The sequence below is a fragment of the Equus quagga genome, chromosome 3, assembly GCF_021613505.1.
Source record: "Equus quagga isolate Etosha38 chromosome 3, UCLA_HA_Equagga_1.0, whole genome shotgun sequence".
Classification (NCBI taxonomy): Eukaryota; Metazoa; Chordata; class Mammalia; order Perissodactyla; family Equidae; genus Equus; species Equus quagga.
Window position 1 is genome coordinate 30,514,809 of NC_060269.1, and position 21,462 is coordinate 30,536,270.

The 21,462-nt window shown below is 40.2% G+C and overlaps 1 long non-coding RNA gene across 1 annotated transcript; it reads left to right on the forward strand.

Moving 5' to 3' along the window:
- Positions 1 to 1,741: 1,741 nt before the first annotated feature.
- Positions 1,742 to 20,119, forward strand: LOC124237002 (uncharacterized). The gene is made up of 4 exons (XR_006887906.1): positions 1,742 to 1,820; positions 16,831 to 16,920; positions 18,681 to 18,833; positions 20,014 to 20,119. It is a non-coding gene; the product is annotated as an uncharacterized LOC124237002 (long non-coding RNA).
- The last annotated feature ends 1,343 nt before the right edge of the window (positions 20,120 to 21,462 follow it).

Sequence of the window (21,462 nt, forward strand, 5' to 3'; positions counted from 1 at the left end):
ATCATCATACATGTAGATATTCAGATGGTATTATAGGTAATGTTTCCCCATATGTTTAATTTTTCTTTAGAGTAAATGTCTAAAATTGATATTTTAGGTCACAAGGTATTCTTGTCTTTATATTTTTTGGTGTATATTGCCACATTGTACTGACATTGATGATACCAATTCTTCCATTCTCATCACTACTCTCTCAGGCTACCTCCCCTGCTCGAAAACACTCACCAATAGGGGATATTATCTTTTAAAAAAATCATTGCAAACAGTAACATACTGCAAACAAGTTGTAGGTTATCATTGTTTTACTTTTTTATTGCTTTGATCATTAATGGCAATAAAGGTGTGTCAACACCCTGAGATTTCAACTTGGACATCCGTCTTTCTCCTGGAAAGAGTTTCTGACCCCTCCATTCTGGGTTGGCCCAGTATCTTCCCATAGAACTCTGTGCTTTGAGTGCCTTATTCTGATCACCAGTTTGCTTCTCTTTCTACTTTACTAAACTTAAGATCCATGAGGTCAGGGATCTTGCTGTCTTGCTCATCACATGCCAGTGACTGGCACATCATAGTTTCTAAACAAGAAGTTGTTAACAAAATCCCGGAAACCATGATTTTTAATAATTATTGGCTAATATCTTCTTTCCCTTGTTAATGAAAATATATTTAACTTAACCACTTTGACAACAAAACAGTGACCTTTTTTTCTAATTTCCAGAGATTAGAAACATACATGCACATATTAACCCTGGTGAATGAATGAATGGATGGATGAATGAATGGAAGCTCTTTCCATTGTCTGTTCTATTTCTAGTCCCTTGAAATCTACCTAGCTGGCTGAGAACATATGCCTAAACTCTAGATTGAAAGTTGACTTAAAAATAAACCAAAACAAAGCAAAAACACAGGCAAAGAAGAAACTAAATAAAGGGTGTTTGATACCACAAAATGGATCATATTCTACTTTATAAGGTAATTCAAAATTGGAGTTCTACCCATGACTGGGTTTCCAGTTAATCCTTGGTTTTTCAAGTTATCTAGATACTACTTGTGGTCTGGAAGTCCTGTCCTAAATGAATAATGGGTAAAGGATGTCTGTATTGAAACTCCAGATCTTAATCTTTTTCTACTATATATACACCAGAAATTTTCAACTGAGTTTCTACCAAATTTTGTTCTAAGCCTCAGATGATCGATTATTTTATTAATATACATTTCAAATTAATTTTTGTATATAAGAATGTTATTTGGCTTAGCTAAATTAAAAATTTATTAATATTCAGACATTAATAAAGAGGTAAAGGATGTTAGTAATTTTAATATAACCATTGGGAAACCAGAGAGGTGGTCTTGGTAAAAGCCAGTTGAAATGAGTTTTGATTATTTAGACATCTAAGTTCAACTAATGGAAACTAAGTAGGAAGGGGACAGATTTAGGAAAAGATTCGTAGTTCTCTCTTAATTACTGGTAAAGCCACTACAAAAGGATATCTGGTTTTGTGAAAGCAGTAAAAACAATCTTTTATTAAAATTATATTTTTAAACATGATGAAGGTATATTGGGGATTGGGAGTTGAATGCAAAGTACTAAAGAGAAGAGCTTGAAATAACTTAAAAATAATGTTTTTATTTATTCCTACTCCTAATTTATAGGCTCCTCAATGGCAAAGGTTAATGCCTAGAATGGCTATAAATAGCACAACTGCATGCTGGGTGGTTTGTTCAAGAGAGGTGGCTCTGCTCTCCTGGACATGTTTATTTTTCAAATTGACAAAGAGTAAAAGATCTTTTCTGACATTTTGCCTTGGGGGACTGGATTAAAGGTATGCGCTTGATGTTTGGTACATTTAATTAAATGTTTGGCTTGAGTTTATAAGGAACTTCTATTTATTTTAGTCAGTTCAGATTGCAATCAATATTAAAAATTCCATTAGATATTGTTGACATTAGATAAAAAAAAGTTTATCTAACAGGATAAAGCCTCTCTGTTACCAAATTTTCACTCTGCTTTGATGTACTTTTTATTTGGTAAAAGTTTTAATCTCATCATCTCTTAGTGGTTTCCTGATTTTGTGGTTTATGACTCATATAATGCTATTTAATCAGACTAATAAACTCAAGCTCATGCCCACTAAAATCTCAGCATAAACAGATTTGAATGAATGTGTTGTCTTGTCAGCACATTGCTTTCTTTGTGCAATTGCTCATATAGTTATTGTCCATTTTATGCTGTAACCTTTGAGGAGATGAGAAGAATGTCTGTGAAACTTGATTTTAATAGTTTTTAATAACATGTGAAGCCAGACTAGATTAAATAATGACAATAATAGTCATATTAATAATAATATTAACAATTAAATACAAAACCCCATTCATTTTATACCTATTCTCTACCTGGCCCTGTGCTAAGAGTTGTATATGTATTATCTCTACAAGATAGGTATTATTTTCTCCATTTTACACGTGATTAATTGAGATTTCAGATGATTAAATAATTTCCTGAAGATTCAGAATTATTAAATGTTGGAAGCAAACATTTACTCCAAAGATCATAAGACAGTAGTCCCCCCTTATCCATGGTCTCACTTTTGATGTTTTTAGTGACATGTGGTCAACCACGGTCTGAAAATATTAAAAGGAAAATTCCAGAAAATTCCACTGTTCTGAGCAGTGTGATGAAATCCAGCACAGTCCTGCTCTGTCCTGCCTGGGACGTGAATCATCTGTTTGTCCAGTGTATCTACGCTGTATCACACCCTGCCTGTTAGGCACTCAGTAGCCAGCTGTCTCCGTTATCAGATCCATTGTTGTGATATTGCAGTGCCTGTGTTCAAGTAACCCTTAGTTTACTTAGTAATGGTTCCACAGTGCAAGAGTAGTCATGCTGGCTATTGGGATACGCCAAAGAGAAGTTGTAAAGTGCTTCCTTTAAGTGAAAAGGTGAAAGCTCTCCACTTAATAGGGAAAATATAAAAATTGTATGCTGGTTGCTAAGATCTATGGTAACTCATAGTACAGTATACTGTTATAATTGCTTATTTTATTATTAAGTGTTGTTAATCTCTTACTGTGCCTCATTTGTAAATTAAACTTTATCATAGGTATGTATGTATAGGAAAAATCATAGTATGTATAGGGTTCAGTACTGTCTCTGGGGGTCCTGGAACGTATCTCCTGTGTATAAGGGAGGGGTACTGTATTCTGTTACATATGTTGTTACTGATCGTTGAATGACGTCTATACCATTAGGTGTTTTGTGTTTTACTGTATTCCTATCATGATAGAACAGTGATTCTCAGACTTTAATGTGAAGATCTAGTTAAAATGCAGACTCTGAGGGCCGGCCAGGTAGCGCAGTGGTTAAATTCGCACGTTCTGCTTTGGCGGCCAGGGGTTTGCTGGTTCAGATCCCGGGTATGGACGTGGCACCACTTGGCAAGCCATGCTGTGGTAGGTGTCCTGCATATAAAGTGGAGGAGGATGGGCATGGATGTTAGCTCAGGACCACTCTTCCTCAGCAAAAAGAGGAGGATCGGCAGCAGTGTTTGCTCAGGGCTAATCTTCCTCAATAAATAAATAAATAAATAAAAATAACTTCCTAAATCTCTTTGGGGATGGCCGGGTGGTGCAGTGGTTAAGTGCGCACGTTCCGCTTCGGAGACCTGGGGTTGTCTGGGTCAGATCCTGGGTGCTGACGTGGCACAGCTTGGCAAGCCATGCTGTGGTAGGCGTCCCACATATAAAGTAGAGGAAGATGGGCACGGATGTTAGCTCAGGGCCAGTCTTCCTCAGCAAAAAGAGGAGGATTGGCAGCAGATGTTAGCTCAGGGCTAATCTTCCTTAAAAAAAAAATGCAGACTCTGATTCAGTGGGTTTGGGGTTGGGGTCTGAGATCCTGCATTGCCAACCAGGTCCCAGGTGATGTCAGTATTGCTGCCCTGTGGACCACCACTCTGGGTAGCAAGCTCCAGAGCAGAGGTGCCCTCCACGGTGGGGAAGGAATGTTGGGACACATTCTCATCAGACCTTCATTGGAAGCATTTAGAAGAAGTTTTCAACCTACAGAGTTTTCTTTTTTTGGAGGAATCTCATATGCCCTTCTCTGCCTTCTGAAATCAGTGCTGAAGAGAGCCACGAGTGCTGATGGGGGTGCTTGCTACATCCCTCAGATGTTTTGGGATAGAAAAGAATTGAAAATGACTGACCCAGCCAGTTCAGAAGCTGCAATGCTAAAAGCCAGTTTGAGGCTGAGGTGACAGCGTTGATGCTCAGGCAGAGGAGAAAGGAAACATAAAGAGAGGGAACTGAGTTAGAGAAAGAAGAGAGGTGAGAGGAGAAAGGTGAGAGAAATTGGAGGAAAATAAGCAATTGCATATGGCAGTGAGTGGTAGGATGGCACCGGAAGATTGCCAGAAAGAGCCAGTCTCATATCACTACAGAGCATAATTTGAGGAAGCGCCTCATCTTAAAAATACCACTTTCTTCATTTTGTCACGGGGCCTTGGATTATAGATTTGATTCAGAGCAACCTCTAAGCTGGTACAATATGTCAATTAGCCTCCCCTATCCACTAGCAATTTCAGGGTAAATATTTTGACCTGGGTAAAAAACAGTCTTTCACCTTCATTTTAATCTGTGACGTAACTGTTCCAGAGCGATCTCGTCTTTATAATCTGCTTAATGTGTTTGTGTAATTGGAAAGAGTGAAATGAAATGGGGGTAGTCAAATTCCATTAGTTACTTTGTCCCTGAGAAGTGTGTTGTGTGCACGTGTGCATGTTAACACACACACGTGTGTGCACAAACACGTACACGTCACTTTTCATCTTGTATCAGTGGACTGTTGCAAAATGAAAGCTACCTTTTTTTTTTAGTTGTGTTTTAAACAAATACAGGCATTGCGTTTATAATTCCTTGTTTGCAAAGACAAGTAGGTGAAAATGCCTTGTCCCGGTTATGGAGGTAGATGACAGATGAAAATATAGAGGGCACTGGGTAGCTTATGAAATACAAATGTTATTGGAAGTTTGTTATTGCTTCTGCAAACACTCCATAAAGTAATGCCTTATGGGAGATTCTGCTAATAAAGATCGTAACAAGGGCAACTTTGGGTCAAAAATACCATTACTTGAACATAATAATAAAGACATGAACCCACATTTTGACAGTCACTGCAGAGGTTCTCATTTCAAAATGTGACAAGCCAACAGCAACTGTCCCAAACTTTTTTGATCCAAGCCTTCTCAAGTTATCTCCTGGTAATGTGCTCTCATATGGAACAGCTAATTAAAACACTGAAACTCACTGAAACAACCAGTGAGGATTTTATGTTACTGTATCTCTGACGAGAGTTTTCTAATCTTTGCAAATGTGTTAACTCTCAACAACTCCTTGGTATGTATGGTTCCATCTGGATGGAATCTGTGCAATCTATCTCAAAATTTTAAAGAGTTTTCCCAGATTATTGACTCATTAATTTCTATGTTTTCAACCTGCAATCTATGCCAGTTTCCTCCTTGAGAAATTGCAAGAATTTTTTCAGCCTGGAAGTTTATATGAGAAGTACACAGAATTTTAGTCCCAGTTATTTCACTATTGATTGTTGCCCTGCACGTTATGACTTTGTGGAGAAAACTAGCAGGAGTGACAAAAGACAGTTTGCAGCATTTATTGATATTTACAGAACCTTTGACTTCATGGTCAGTAAACATTATGGTCTAAGCTTCACGAACTTCTAACTGAACGTGAGTTACTCATGCTTCTCCAGGAGCTGCATCTTAATAGCGTTAGCTAGTTAGGATCAGGCCTGAACCTCTCATGAAGGATCAAAGATTGATTTAGTACCCTTTTCTTCTAAATTTGATTCTAAATGACTTGCTTTGGGGTCAGTTGGATGCATGTCCACCACTATACAGAATTAAAAATATGAGTACTCTATCATCTTCTGTATAGATGGTGGCAAAGTTTGATTTCTACCAAACCATAAAGGACTTAAGATGCAACCAGTTTTTCCACTGCACTATAGTGTCTGAAAAAATGCTTTTGAGATAAACTATTTTAGAGTTTGAATCACGTTTTTTGGGTGTATGTACTCCAGAATATATACTTTGTTTTTATCTGTCAGCTCTATATTGCTTGTATTGCTGGTCAACTTATGAAGTCCATCCATCATATTGCATTCTCTGTAAGGATAAAATTTCCTGACCAGGTTTATTATTTGACTTAAATTATAAATTTTGTCCTAATGGATTGAATTATCATAATTTTAAACTATTATGGTTGTGTACTCATTAATTCTATCCTTGAGTGGTAAAAGATAATCAATTCTGGTTTAGTAATAGTCTATTAAACACATAAAAATTAGGGTGAAGTTAGCCTATTACTATTAGCTACTAGTGTAAATTATTGGCTAGTTAGTGTTATTACTGATTTTATTCATAGTTTTCTGCCTTAATAGCTATAAACAATTTTATTTAAAATTCCTTAATTTGAAAAATTCCATTTGGGATGTTTTCTATGACGTTTTCCTCATTTTTCTAGAGAATATGTTCGTCAGAAGAAATTCAGGAGCTTATATTTCTGCACTAATATTGGGATTGGCCGAAGTTTTCCATTTAAATAGCGATTAATTTTTTCTTTCTGCCCCAATATGAAAATGGGAGAGCAGTTCTTTTGCTCTGATTAAACAAGGGCAATTTAATTCTTAAAACAAACAAACAAGCAGTCCTATGAACTTGGAGAACTTCAATTCATTGTGCCATTACTGATGAGTAAAATATATATGAAATAAGAGATATAAGCCAGTAAGCTCCCATTATAAATAGCTAAGTCTGAATTGGATCTTCATAAAACATTTCTGACTTTTTTCTCACTTCTTACAAAAAAAAAATCATCTTCCCCTGTGCTTTCCTATAATTATTTCAAAGATATGTATTCACTCAAAATAAAGGCATATGGAATCAGAAAGCCATAACTTTTAAATCTTTAATTGAAATAAGAAAGTATTATCTTTTAAAATAAATATCATAATGTCAATGTGGACCATTAAAGAAACTTCTCTGGGTTTTAAAGCAGTAATTTGGGAATGGCAGCCCAGCTTCTCGAGCAAGCTACCACAAAGGGACAAGTGATTTTCCTAAAGCCTTTACAATGCTCTAAGCCGGTTTTGATCCATGCCGGAAGCTGAGGGACAGGTTTCTCTGTGAGCCCAGTTCTGTCTCAGGGGCATGGGAACTGGAGAAAGCATAAAACACAATCTCAGTTCCAAAGGAGTTTCCAACTGCAGTGGAAAGTCAGGATCAACACACACACAAAGATTTTATACAACCCGGGTCCGCTTTAGGAAAAAGAATAAAAAGCTACAAATACCAAATTGGGAGCAAAAGTGAGCACTTACAACCAGAAAAGAAAATTCTGATGAATTACTGGAACTTTGGCTGCCTAGGTGCCTTTCTTCGGAGAACTTTCTAAGCAGTTTACCAGGACTACTTACATGGAAGTGCTTCCTGAGTGCAGCCAGGCTCTCCCGCCCTCCCTGGAACATTCTGCAGCTCCAGAGATTCCCAGCTCTCATGGAGGCCTGCGCCAGTGAGGGGCTCTGGGGTATCAGCTTCCCCGTGCATCTGATTCTGCATACACCTGGTTTTTAAATGGCCATTAAGAAAACTAAAAGACACCAGTAGCACCAAGGAATGTGGTAAACATTCAGAAAATACCGTATTTGGAATTCTTTTTGCATCCATCTATTTTTAAACCCGAAGAGTGAAGGTGTAGAATGAAGAGGCTGGACAATTTTTCTTCTTTGCAATGTCTACCACTTGGGTCTCCAGTGCAATGAGGTGATTCAGAGCAGGAGGAGGCTCATGTGGATGTTGATTTCCTTAGCCAAGAATAAGCATCCCTTTGGGCATCCAGGAATGTAGCAGACCAGGCAGAGTGGGTCTTCCCCTCATATATAAAGTTGAACTCTCCAAATAGACTCCAATGGAGTTTACCTATTTCTTATTTCCCGTGGACCCTATATGTGAAATCCCTACATTTATTCCTTCATCTGGTATTTGCTTTTTCTCTCTCTCTCTCTCTTTTTGTTTTCCTGAGGAAGATTCGCCCTGAGCTAACGTCTGTTGCCAATCTTCCTTTTTTCTTGAGCAAGATTTGCCCTAAACTAACATCTGTGCCAACCTTCCTCTATTTTGTATGTGGGTCACTGTCACAGCATTGCTCCTGGCGAGTGGTGTAGGTCCATGTCTGGGAAGTGAACCCAGGCCGCCTAAAGGAGCATGCCAAACTTAACCACTAGGCCATGGGACCGGGCCCATCTGGTATTTATTAAGCACCTTTTATATGCCACATACTGCTTTCCCTGCTGGAACTGAGTAATGCAGACAACAGAGGTAGCCACCTCTCTTATAAAGACACGGATATATCATGTGTCATGTGGTGAGTGCCAAAAGGAAAAATAGAGGACAAAGGATGACAAGGTCTAGGGGAAACAAGGAGAGCTTCTCTTTAAGGTGACAATCAAATGAAAGCATAAGCAGGAGGATATGGTGGAAGAGCATTCCAGTCAAAGGGATCAGAAAGCACAGAGGCCTGAGGATGGGCTACACTCAGGATGTCAGAAGTACAGTGAGGAGGCCCCTGTGGCTGGGGTGGAGCGGGAGAAGAGAAGAGGCAATGAGGTTAGAGAGGTAGCTAGGAACAAGACTATGTAGGGCCTTGTAGGTCATGATCAGGAACTGGGAGGGGCTGAACAGAGGGGTAACATGATCTGCCCCGGGCTTCAAAAGGGTCCCACTGACTGCTGTGTAGGAGCAAGGAGCCCAGCGAGGAGGCCAGGACTAGCGTCCAGGTGAGAGAGAGTGGAAGCTTAGAGGAGGGTTTGGCTAGTTGGGAATGTTAAGAATTGATTGGATTCTGCGTTCTCTGACATAGTGCCTGGAATCCCAGCTCCAAGGAGACTTACAAATTTTCCAGGAGGTTAATTGAAGGAACCCCACTGTCTGCTACACTAGTATTTATCCAAGCACAGTGTGGGCCAGCTGCACCAGAAGCCCTTGTGGCTTCTGTTAAAATGAAGATTTCCTGGCTTTGCCCCAGACCTCTATGGAATCTCTGGCAAAGAGGCCCAGGAATATGAGATTTTAACAACTCCTCTTGTGATTCCTACCCAGGAGAAACTTTGAATCACTGCCTGGGCCTTACAGAAGAGTTGAGCCCTTACGAAGGCTCGCGCTCTGTGAGACATTTCCAGCCCACACTTTAAACCCCCGAAGGCCGGAATTGAGGACATATTGTGAATTTAATAGTGACAATTATCAAAGCTCATTGTTTTTGCCTAAACTCTTCATATGGGCTGCCTCCAGCAAGCTGTCACGTTTCAGCCTTATCAGGGGTTTCACAAAACTTTCTGTCATTTTCAGATTGATTTTCATAATACTGAACCTTCTGGGTAAACTTGATTTTTCACTTTAGGTGAGAGATTATAAATACCAACAAATGGACTTAGAATTTTCTGAAGTGTGTATCTATATGAGCCCAGTGTGAAGCCGTATGTTTAAGAGATGAGAAAGGAGATCTGGCAGAGCTCTCTTTCGGCTATTTCCCTTCCTTATATGTTAGTAAGGAATCCTCCCTATTACAAACTTGACTTCCAAACTAGAAAATGATACTTTGAGATGAGGCAGTGAGAAATGAAGCATGAAATAATAGCTACTAATTTTTGTGTGTGTTTCTTGCTTCTTTTCTCTTTCCTGCCTTTCTTTATCGCTTCATACTTAATTATTTTTACAGATAAGAGAGAATATAAACTCTGTTTACTCTAAAGTCTTTTGCCATTGTGTGCACTTGTGTTGTAGTCAGAATATGACCATCATTTTGTATTCTGTGTTTTTCCATAGTGTCATACACACAGGGTGTGTATTATGTTAGTCCCTGAAATTACAATTCTTAATGGCTTTAGAGTGAAGCTTTGTAATACTGTGGTGTACTTCATATAAACATTTCTTACCACTCACCACTAGTATGTGAGTTTTTCCAGTTTTACATTATATACAATGAAATATGACACTGTTCTAAACATCTTTATATAAATGACCTTATTTTCTTTGGGGCTATTTTCTTAAAAAATTTTCCCAAATCTATGATTACTAGACTAACATATAATAAGAATTTTTTTTAAAAAACATGTAACCTTGCCAGATTGTTTCCCAGAAAACTTGAATTGATATTCCAGGCCATGCCATGGGTAATATTTCCTCTTCATCATAGCAATATAAAATTTAAGCACTTTTAATTTTTGCCAGTTTAATAGATGGAACTTCCCCTATTATTTAAATCTTTTCATCTTTTCTGTGTTAAAATAGGATACAGTACTTATAAAATTGGGACTTGAATTTAGGGCAGAGTCAGAGTGACAGCTTTCCTACAAATGGCTCTCTGGCTCATCAATGTTACTGTTCAGTCTCTTTGGCCCATTTTGCAAGACATCCTGACCAAATGAAAGTTCTGGATACTCCGTGATCCTGTTGCTTTGTAGAGAAGTTCTGCTGCTGGGCAGAAGAGGGCACTGTTTGTTTGTACCAAGGTGGAACAAACCTGTCTGACCCATTTAGGGAGAATGATTGCTGCCAGAAACAGCCCTTCACACTGGGGTCCGAGTACCACTGTGGTGGAGGCCGCAGCCCCATCCATGCCTGACAAAACCTGTTAAGCGTGCAGTTTGCTATTATTCACTTTGCTCTACGGAGTTTTAGCTGCCTAGAGGGAGACCACCGGAGTCACTTACATTACTGACACCAAGGCCTTGGCACCCAGGCCAGTGCCTATGGCAAGATGGAGTAGGTTTGCCCCAGAAGACACCAGCCCCGCTATGATACCTGCAAGGCTCTGGGAAACCACGAGGTTAATTAGAGTTTGATGAGCTGTGAAGGCCAGGAATTTGGAGAGGCTGGAATAGCATCTAGACTGGGAGCGTAAGGACCTTTTTGTTAAAATTGGGAAGTGCTACCCAAGATGTTCAGGCCCGTCATATTTCTGCATTTCTTCTTTTTTATCCTTCCTTTAAAAAAGCCACATAGGAAATGGACAAGTGCATTATTATTACAAAAGCTTACATCAGAGTGCTGAGCAATCCTTAAGCCCGGCCCTCTGCCTCCTTGCTCCGCTCACGCTGCCTTCCTTGAAAGCCACCGCTGATCATAGTTTGAGCATTTTGTGGGCGTTTACACACACAGGTTCACATACACATGTATCCTTTTTCTAAAAAAGTGGATTCTTACCATACATACTATCCTGAAATTACTTACTTTTTCACTTAACCATAAGACTTACCACTGTTTTCCTAGGAGTTCAAACAGGTCTACTTTATTCTGCATAACGACCTGTAATATGAATTACCATGAATTAATTAACCATTATACTAATGGGAGTCATTTGGGTTGTTTTCAATTTTTCACTATTACAAATAAAGCAAAGCTAATGTCCTCGTGTTTATAATTTTGTGCACAGACTTAGGTGTTTCTGTGCAATGAATGCTAGATGTAAAATTGCAGGGTCAAATTTTATGTGCATTCAAAATTTTAATAGATATGGTCAAATTGCCCTCCAAATGGGAGCATATAACTTCTTCAGGCTATTGATATGTGCAGTTTTCAGACTGTTTGACAGCACTAAACAGAAGAAAGTCTTGAAAGAATTTTGAGGGCTGGCCCGGTGGTGCAGCAGTTAGGTTCGCACATTCGGCTTCTCGGTGGCCCGGGGTTCACCAGTTCGGATCCCAGGTGCAGACACGGCACCGCTTGGCAAACACCATGCTGTGGTAGGCATCCCACATATAAAGTAGAGGAAGATGGGCATGGATGTGAGCTCACGGCCAGTCTTCCTTAGCAAAAAGAGGAGGATTGGCAGTAGTTAGCTCAGGGCTAATCTTCCTCAAAAAAAAAAAAAGAAAAGAAAGAATTTCATAGGCCCAAATTTGAGTGTGCCCTTAGATTACTCTATTTGCACAGTTGCATTTGCTTAACTCCAATTAGATCATTATAAAATCTTTCCTAAATGAGATTCTTGGGGCTGGCATGAAGACCTTGCAAGCTGTGATGGCCCTCTGTCATGTTTTTCTCAGATCTGGACAGAGGATTAGGATAAAGGAAAGAGCAAAGTGTCTTCTTGAGCTCCAGGAGAGGTGGGGGAATGCTCGACCCACTCGGGAGGGTCATGAACAGCATGTCTTACTGGAGATTCTTTGTAACTGATTCAGCTCTCAATCTCCTTTTGTCCCTGGACTGTCTACTCTGCCCTTAGACTCGATTGTGTTACCCCTCTGCTTAAAACTTTCCAATGGGTCCCCCATGTAATTGGAATAAAATACAAAGTCCCCGCTTTGTCTCATTAGGCCCTTCTCTACTCTGATGGGCTCTTCTATACTCTGACCTCTGGCCCTGTGACCTCATCTCCTACTCTGCCCTCTTGGTCCTCTCTGCTCCACCCACACTGGTCTTATTCTGGCCTGAAACACACCAAGCTGAGGGGGGTTGAAGTAGATGCCCCAGAGGACTCTGAAATGTGCTCTCTGCCTTGTGTGGCCTGATAAAGTTAAAAGGAACTACACTGGGTCTGTTGGGGTCAGGAATTTTAAAGAACAATATAAGGGCTGTCAAAGTGTTCATGTGGTAGAGTGGAGAGTATGTTACAGGTGGCATGCTGGTGTTTCCCTGGACCAGATGTGGGCTGGAAGGGAGAGAGTTCACCTTGGAACTTACAAGGAGGCAAGGAAGCCTTTGAAGAAAGAGGCTGGTGTGGACTACAGGATGCAAAGCAACCGCGGAGAGTTCAACACCAGGAAAACTTCAGGGGAGAGGTGTCCCAACATGGAAATCTCTGAGAGACCATAAAAGAGCCTCATTTAGCAAAGAGACAGCTCAACATCTGCCGATCCAACAGGGACTTCATTTTAACCATCTGCCAGTCCTCAAAAGTCCAAAGAAACCTCCCAGCCACATCGGAATTTTGCCGGCTCCCCATCACTTCTCACTCCCTCTTCCTTTCATCTCCCACCCCAGCTTGGTGCAAGTAGAATAAATTGTAGGAGCAGGAGAGCAGAGGGAGGAAGAGCAGGAGGACCAGACCCACTGGCCACCCTCCATCGCCCTGACCATATGACCTCAGGGAAGGGAGAAGATTAAAGTTAGGATAAATTGGGAAATTCAGATACGTGACATCCCTAAAACTGGAGAGTCAAATGACTGAATTGAGACTGTGTTTGACACAAAAGTGAGCAAAGGCTCTATCATCTGAGAGTTACTGAGAAGTCAGAGACTGGTCGAGATCTTCACTCGACACAGAGTGCTCCAGCTGCTTGGCGTGTAAAGCATGGTTCCCAATCTTGGCTCAAACATGCTGCCACCAGGGGAGCTTTCAAAAATCCCAAGGCCCAGGCCATGCCCCAACCAAACAAATTAAAATATTTGAGGGTGGGACTCAGGCATCAGAATTTTTAAAGTTCCCCACATGATTTCAGTGTGCAACCAAACAGTGAGAGACAAAACTAAAGTTGCATTTTGATCACAATCAAAAGACTGTTCCCTACACTGGAAACACTTTTGTTCACGTGTTAATTCCAAGGCCTTTATAATCTTTGAAGTTCTTCAAGAGCTGATGCACAAATTACAGATTTAAATGGAGATTTTAAATTTTAAAAATATTTACGTCATCTGTTACCTAACTCTACAAACGATACTTTAAAATTTTTTTTAAATGTAGAGATAAGGGCTTATAATAATCAAGAATCTAAATTATGCTTTACATGGAGTTATGAGAAGGCCATCTACAGCCCAAGTTGTTAAAGTTCAAAAATGCGTGAGGACTTGATAAATATGCTATAATGTGATGAGTTCTTTATTAAGTTTTTGACGGGACATACTCTAATTTACTGATATATATCCAGCTTGATAAAAGATTTGAATACCACTGGGCTTCAGGAGCATTGCAGAAAGTTTTGGTTGGGTTTAGCTGTCTTACTTCAATACTGAAAGGAAGAGCCTTGGAGAAAATTGCACCATGGCAGAAAAGGGCAAGAGCCACACTTGTGGTTTTTGTTTTCATACAAACTTTCTCCCTCATGGTGTTTGCTGATTCCTAAAAGCTGAGTGTTGGACTGACTGCCTCAGAATCACATTGGGAGCCTGTTGAAAATATCGATTCCCTGGCCCAAGCCCAGACTTCCAGAACCAGCCTTTCCGGGAGGGAAGCGTGGGCAGCAAATATTTTAACAAGTGCGCCCAGGTGGTTCTGAGGCCCAGCCAAGTTTGGGCAGCACTGGCAAATGCCAGCTGATAATGAGACCTTGGACTAAGTATAAAAGGTGTAGTGGGGAGAGATAAGTCCTCAATTAGGGAACAAACTACTAGCTGTTAAACAAAATTATTGTGACTGTGGACTGTGTTTTCACAGAGGTCGCTGCCTGGGGTGCCAACTGAAAGATTCCTTAGTGCATATTTTAAGTTATTTTAGGAGCCTTGGGAGGGTTTCCTATATTTTCAGTGGGGTGGGAGTGAGGGTCACGTGGAGAGTTTTCTCAGAAGTTTTCTTCATCTGGTTGTATGTTGAAATAATTAGTTAGGAAAATAGGAAAGAGAAGAATCCTGGTCTCTCATGTGGGCTCAGCCTTCTTAGGGGGCAGGAACTCCCTTCATGTCTTTCAAGAAGTTTTTATCATCTTCTCAATGTAGCACAGGGAAAGAGGAATAGACTTAGAGGCCAGGTAATTAGGAAATAAAATCTTGGTGCTGCAACCTAGTAGCTGTGTGCATTTAGCCAAGTTCCATAACCTCTCTGAGCATCGGTGAACTCATTAGTCAAGAGGGGGTTAACTTGTCACTGTGAGGATTAAAAGAGTTAACACAGTTAAGCATGCATTCCACCAATACTTATAGAGGCACTTTATAGAGTACCTTCTATAAATTGATGTCTCTGGCTCCTGGGATACAGCAGATGCTCACTGAGTGATAGCTAGAGATTAAAGAATGGCCCAGGGGCTGGCCCCCTGGCTGAGTGGTTGGGTTCATGCGCTGTGCTTGGGCGGCCCAAGGTTTCACCGGTTCAGATCCTGGGCACCAACATGGCACCGCTCATCAGGCCATGTTGAGGTGGGTCCCACATAGCACAACCAGAGGCACTCACAACTAGAATCTACAACTATGTACCGGGGGCTTTGGGGAGAAGAAGAAGAAGAAAAAAAAAGATTGGCAACAGATGTTAGTGCAGGTGCCAATCTTTAAAATAAAAACAAACAGAAAAAGAATGAATGGCTCAGTCAATAAATGTTATGGGATCTCAAATTTATTAGAAGTACTAAAATATTTCCAGAAATGTTCTAAGATAGGGAAAATTGTGGTTACCAGAAGTCATCTCAGGGAATATTTTATGCAATTGGGAGAAATTCTTTCATAAGCTGCCTGCAATGGGAGTGGAGAGGAGAAGTGTGGGTGTTGATGGGTGACATCATGCATCCTTCTTTGCCTGAGACAGTCTCTGTTGATGCCTGTTGTAGTAGCACCCCATTTTACACTCAGAAGTGTCCCAGGTTGGAAGCTAAATCGTATGGGCATCCTTCTTAAGGATCACGCTCTAGTAGCATTCACCGGCCACTGAACCACCTCTTGGGGGAGAGAGTTCACTGTGGCACTTTCGTGGTCCTAAGCAGAGCATGCAAGCCTAGGGCCAGAGCAGAACTGCTTGGATCCTCAAGGGGAGGCGGAGCATTGCCCCTGGCACCTCCCCCAACTTGGTACTCACCCCTCCTTCTGAATACACATTGAACTAAATAGTAGTTTGAAGAAGCACTAATGGGCCCATGGCTCAGGCTAGACCAGATAGGACTACACACACTTACCATCTCAGCGATAAGGTGGGAGAATCATTTATTAGGAAGAGAAATGGGCTAAACAACAGGAAGCCCAAACTTTAGTCTTCATCACTATTTATCCTATGTCTGACTCATTTTTCTCGGTCATTTCTAGCTGTTGTCATTGTACAAGATGCTTACAGGCTATTGCTAACTTCTGATCAGCCATATGCTGGAAATGAGATCATTAAATTTGATAATTAAGTTCAAAATAAAAATAAGTCTTGAGTGATGACCCAGGGGTCTCTCCTGTGAGTTATGGAGAATACATTCTAGGACATCTTTTGGCAGCTCTAGGGTTGCTCTACTCCTTTCCTTATTTCAAGAATTTTCCAAATCCTTTAGACTGCTAGGTAAGTGTGCTGTGGCTATATTGGTCAGGCATGGCTGTGGTTTAAAAAGTTACACTATGTTCTGCCAGAGAACCAGGGACGTAGGCATGTGGCCTCTCCTTTTTTCTGTCTATGCCCACTCCCTTGATAATCTCTTCTGGTCCCATGGCTTTCATGTCATCTCCATGTGGATGACTCACAAATTTACTCCCTCAGTATTGGCCTCTTTCCTGAACTCCAGACTTGTATACACAGATGCATGTGTTTCTACTTAGGATTATATTAAGCTAAAGGACCTTCAAAGATTTTCCTGCTGGCTAGCCCAATTTTTCTCTTTGGGTGGGCTCTGGGCCCTTTCTAGTGTCATTAATCTGTGTGTTATTCATATTTGGTGTGAGAAGTGTCTGGGAGCTAATATAAAGGGAGATATGTTTTGTGGAAACTCCGATTTGCTGCTCTGAGTAAGCAGAGACCATAAATCCCTTCTATTGTCGGGACTGGCCTTGTTGGTGTGATGTGGGTTGGTACTGCTGCCTTGGGCAAAGAGTGTAGCACTCCTTTTGCTGTGTTTATGTCTGGCAAAATCTCTGTCTTCCCTAGGTTTACAGAACTTTCAGAAGGCAGCAATGGATTAATTTGGATGAGGGGCCCAGGGGCCTCTTGAAAGGGAAGAGACTGAGTAATCTACAGGTCAGTAAACATTTTCTGTAAAGGGTCAGATAGTAAATATTTTAGACTTACAGGCCATATGGTCTCTGTCACAATAACTTAAGAAACAATTTTGCTGTTATGATGCCAAAGCAGTTATAAACAATACTTAAGTGAGTAAGCATGGCTGTGCTCCAGTAAGACTTTATTTATGGTCAAATAAAGACACTGTATTTGAAATTCATATAAATTTTCCCATGTCATGAAATATTCTTCTTCTTTTGATATACATTTTTTAACCATTTAAAAATAATTTTTATCTTGTGGGTCATATGGAAGCAGACAGTGGGCCAGAATTGGCCCACCTTTAGTTTGTTGACCATTGCTCTAATCTTTGATTAGCAAGATAGAAGATAGCCTAAGGGTTCCATTAGTTCAGGGAGGGACTTATTCCAGCACACAGGAAGTGGTGTTGTGCTTTGAGAAACATTGGCCATTGCTCATGTATGAGAGAGAACTGTAACCTTGGGGTCTAGGTTTGGGGCAACCAAACTTCTGGGCTATGCAGGGGTTTGGCAGCATTGACATGACCACAGCATTAGATGCCCACCTTCTGGGTTGTGGAGGTCCAGTGACCAGAAGGCCGTGGTCTGATCAGGCATCCTGTTGTCTCTTTCTGCTGGGCATTTGAAAGATGGGCTAACCCCTTTTGAAACCAGTGAGCTTCCAGGATCTATGTACAATTTGGGATGGGACTGGAGAGAATTCTCCAGAGAGTGTTACTGGGCTTCCTGCCAATGTGGTTACATAGGGTCAAGCCAACACTATTTGTAACCCAAGCTGGTGGAGAGTATCAATGCCTATTGTACTTAACTTAGTTCTTTTTAGTCCCCAGAGTCCTGTAGCATGGCACTGCCTGAGAGCTCACTAAATACTTGGTGAATTGAAGTTTATAGAAGAATAAGCCCCTGCCCACTCCTTTGACAATATTTTTTCAAAGCTTTCTGAGATTAAAAGGAAAGGGACAAATATATATTGAGCTATCATGTTCAGGCATAGTGCTATGGGCCATCACATAGATTATCTACTTTCATCCTCCCCAGGAAGTAGACATCTTTATTTACAGATCATAAGTAACCTGTCCAATGTCTTACAGCTAAAAGGGGTGAAGTCCAGTTTTTGGAACTCAGGCCTGTCTGGCTTTTTTTTTTTACCTCCATTACATTCCAGTAGATGAATGTCACCCATTCTTTGTACAACGTAGGAGGAAAAGTATACTGAGGTGTTGACATACATCATTTTTAAACCCCCTCTCTGTCATTAAAACTCAAATAAAAATTCATCTCCCTTATATCTGGCTATTTTTCTACTCTGACCACTTACATATTTAGTTTGTAGGCTTTAATAAGATACTTTAAAATAGAATGTATATCCTTTTATAAGGGCAAGTTCTATCTTCCTAGCTGTCTGAAATTTCTCCCAGAGCATCACAGACTCTTAGGTTTGGGGTAAACTAGGAGGATCCCACCCCTGGTGTCACTTAAACACCTTTCCTTTAAGTTCAAACACTTGAAAGCATATAATGCCTCTCGTCTCCCTTTTCATGAATGAATCACTCTCACTACCTTTAACTGTTGCTCATAGACAAGACTGCTGACATTTAGACCCCTCAGGTTTCCCTTCCCTTTCTCTCCCTTCTTCCTTGTCCTCTCTTCCACAGTGTCTTGGCCAGGGGGAGGGGAGTGCATCATAGGGGGAAGTGGCCATGTAATTATAGGTGTGCTGATTGTTCTCTCATTTAGGAGCTAGAGAGAAGATATCGTCTAGACCGATTGGCCCGACTCTACCCTTTTTTCGTGGAGTGCAGTGGTGTAATGTGTAGCGTACCTGGACTGTCTGGACTGGTCTACACTGGAGACTTGATCTTGTGTCTTGTACTCAGATAAGATATGCAGGTAAGATCCACCAATACTAAGCATCTGTGTGTAACAATGCTAGAGGGGTATTGCATAACAGACTTTACAAGAACCACTAAAGAATTTTTTGAGAACATTAGAATAGTACTCTTTCCAGAGAAAGAAAGTGCCTATTTATGTGCACTTATATATGACAAACTATGAAGGAAACACGGGGGGTTGAGATACCAGTTTCTGATTTCTCCTCACTAAGAAACTAGCGATAACACCTCCTTCAACAGTATGGCTAAGGACCTACTTTTTAGCTGGTGTGAATCCTTGCAATGTTTCGCACTGTTTTTGTCACACATGATACGATTTTACTTTATGGACCTTATAAATGAGCGTGAGTAGTTTTAAGTTTCTGATTGTCCACATCATCCTTTCTCTTGAATCTGTTTTCACTTTCCAGGAATCTTTTGAATGAGAGTACCTTTTCATTTTTTGCATTCTAAGAATGGGAGAGTTTAAAGCACTTTCGACGCCAGGAATAGAAATGTAAAATAGACCTTACATTTGCACAGCCATGTGGTGCTTCCTATGAATCGCCACTATGACCTCCCCAGCTGCAGTGGCTCAGAACCGCGGATCAACTTCCTCTTTCCATTTATGGTGGAGGTGATGGCAACCCATGGGAAACACCAGGCAGAGGGCTTGACACTTGGTTAGAGCTCAGCAGGTACTAGTTGAATCTAACCCTCACCAGTTCTCCCACAGAACCCTGGGAAAGCACAGACAAAGGGTATGAGGCTCCACACAGGGGATGCTGCATGTGCACACAGACTGGGCATTAATTTTGGGCCTGGCAAGGGCGGTGCTGCAAATGCTATCAGTGCCTACATGTGTTCAGGTGGCCTGTCCTCCCCATCTACCCAGAGGTCAGTTTAAGGAAATAGAGAGACAAAAATGGAATGTATCTCCAGAAATGGTAGGATTCTAATGAAAAACCAATTAAAGCAGACAGATGGCCAACACACACTTCCAACTTTCTTTAGAATATTTAGAGGAGTTATTTTTGTTGCATGTGGAGCAACGCCGGACAGCAGGTGTTAGTCACCATCATTTAGAGTGTGTCTAATGGAGCCTTAGGTAGGGAAGGAAGAATACTGACATTTTATTTTGTCATTTTCCTATTAAGATGTCAAACATCCTTTTTCAACAGCATTTTTAATGATTTCAGGGGACAATTTATCAGTTCTCATCTCTGAGCTGCTGACACACTCACTCAGAACAGAACATCTTTTTCAAGTCTTTATAAACCAAATGTTTCAAGGAAAGAATATCAGGTATGTTATTCTTTTCGAATTAGAATATTTAAGTGAAATACAGGTCTCGTTTGCTGTTTATTACAAAGAATAGAATTGAGGTTAGATTGCCTAATTGCAAATCAGAGCTCCAGGGAGCAAGTCCCAGCTGTGCAACTGAATAGCAGTGAGAGCCAGATAAAGTCATTTTGGTTTCTTGGAACATTATTTTCCCACTGGAAAAGTGAGTCCTTGGGAAAGACAGTATAAACATCATGGGAGAGAAGAACATACAGTGGAAGAAAATTTTGGCAGAATTTTGTTAAATTCTGACAGTCTTACCAGTAAATTCTATGACCCTTTAAACTATTGAGTACCTCACTGAAGAACTTCAGAGAGAAAGTTTATATAAAGAAGAAAGAAATGAATGGAATTAAGAGAGGAAAAAGGAATAAGAAAGCATAAAAGTAATTAGAGATATAATTGGAGGAGTTTTAAGGTAGGATATTTTTCCCCAAGATACAAATATTGAACAAATATAAACCAAATTAAGAGAAGAGGATTTGACTCGTTGAGAGAAAGAGGACAAGATCACACAGGGTTAATTCAGGACCAAAAATCCCGAGGATAAGATCTTAGGGATAAATTAGCAAGTAACTTGTTTAAGATTTATGCAGTTGAAGAGCTGATTGCAAAATGAGCTGGATGACTGAAAATATTTTTGTGATGCTTTTCCTACAAATGACAGAGCTTTCGGAATAGAAAGTGTTTTTGAAACAAATATCTGGAAGGAAATATAGGACTCTTCTTGGCTTAATTTTTGCTAACAACTCTAAGCAATTCAATTTGTACCTACGTGTGTAACAATTACTGAGAAATGAAATTATTGCTGGGAAAATATAGCTCCTACTTAAGGAGACGTTGCAAATTTCTAAGTTAAGCATTGGTGGAAAATAAAATAAGTAGCAACCTTTTTCAAATTATACACCTAAATGCAAAATCACGTATTTCTGGTAAAATATTGGCACTTATTTTCAATATAATAAGCACTTGTGAGCACCCACTATGAGTACCAAGAATACCAAGAGCAGTACTCCAAATATTTACTGAAATAAAGCACTGAATATTGTAGAAATAGTTCTAGAAATATGCTCCATCTCCCATTATTATGGTACATCACAGGTTATTCTCTAATAAGCTTAAGATTTCCTCAATGTGCCTAATTTTGCAATCAAAGAGATATTCCTCCTTTACTATCACACATTAATATCTCCACCTAAATATTTTGGTCTTCTCTTTAGATATCTCATTGAATAACGCTTGAACAACTCATTTTTGTATTTTTATATGGAAGAGATAACAGAATATAAAGACTAGGATGTGAA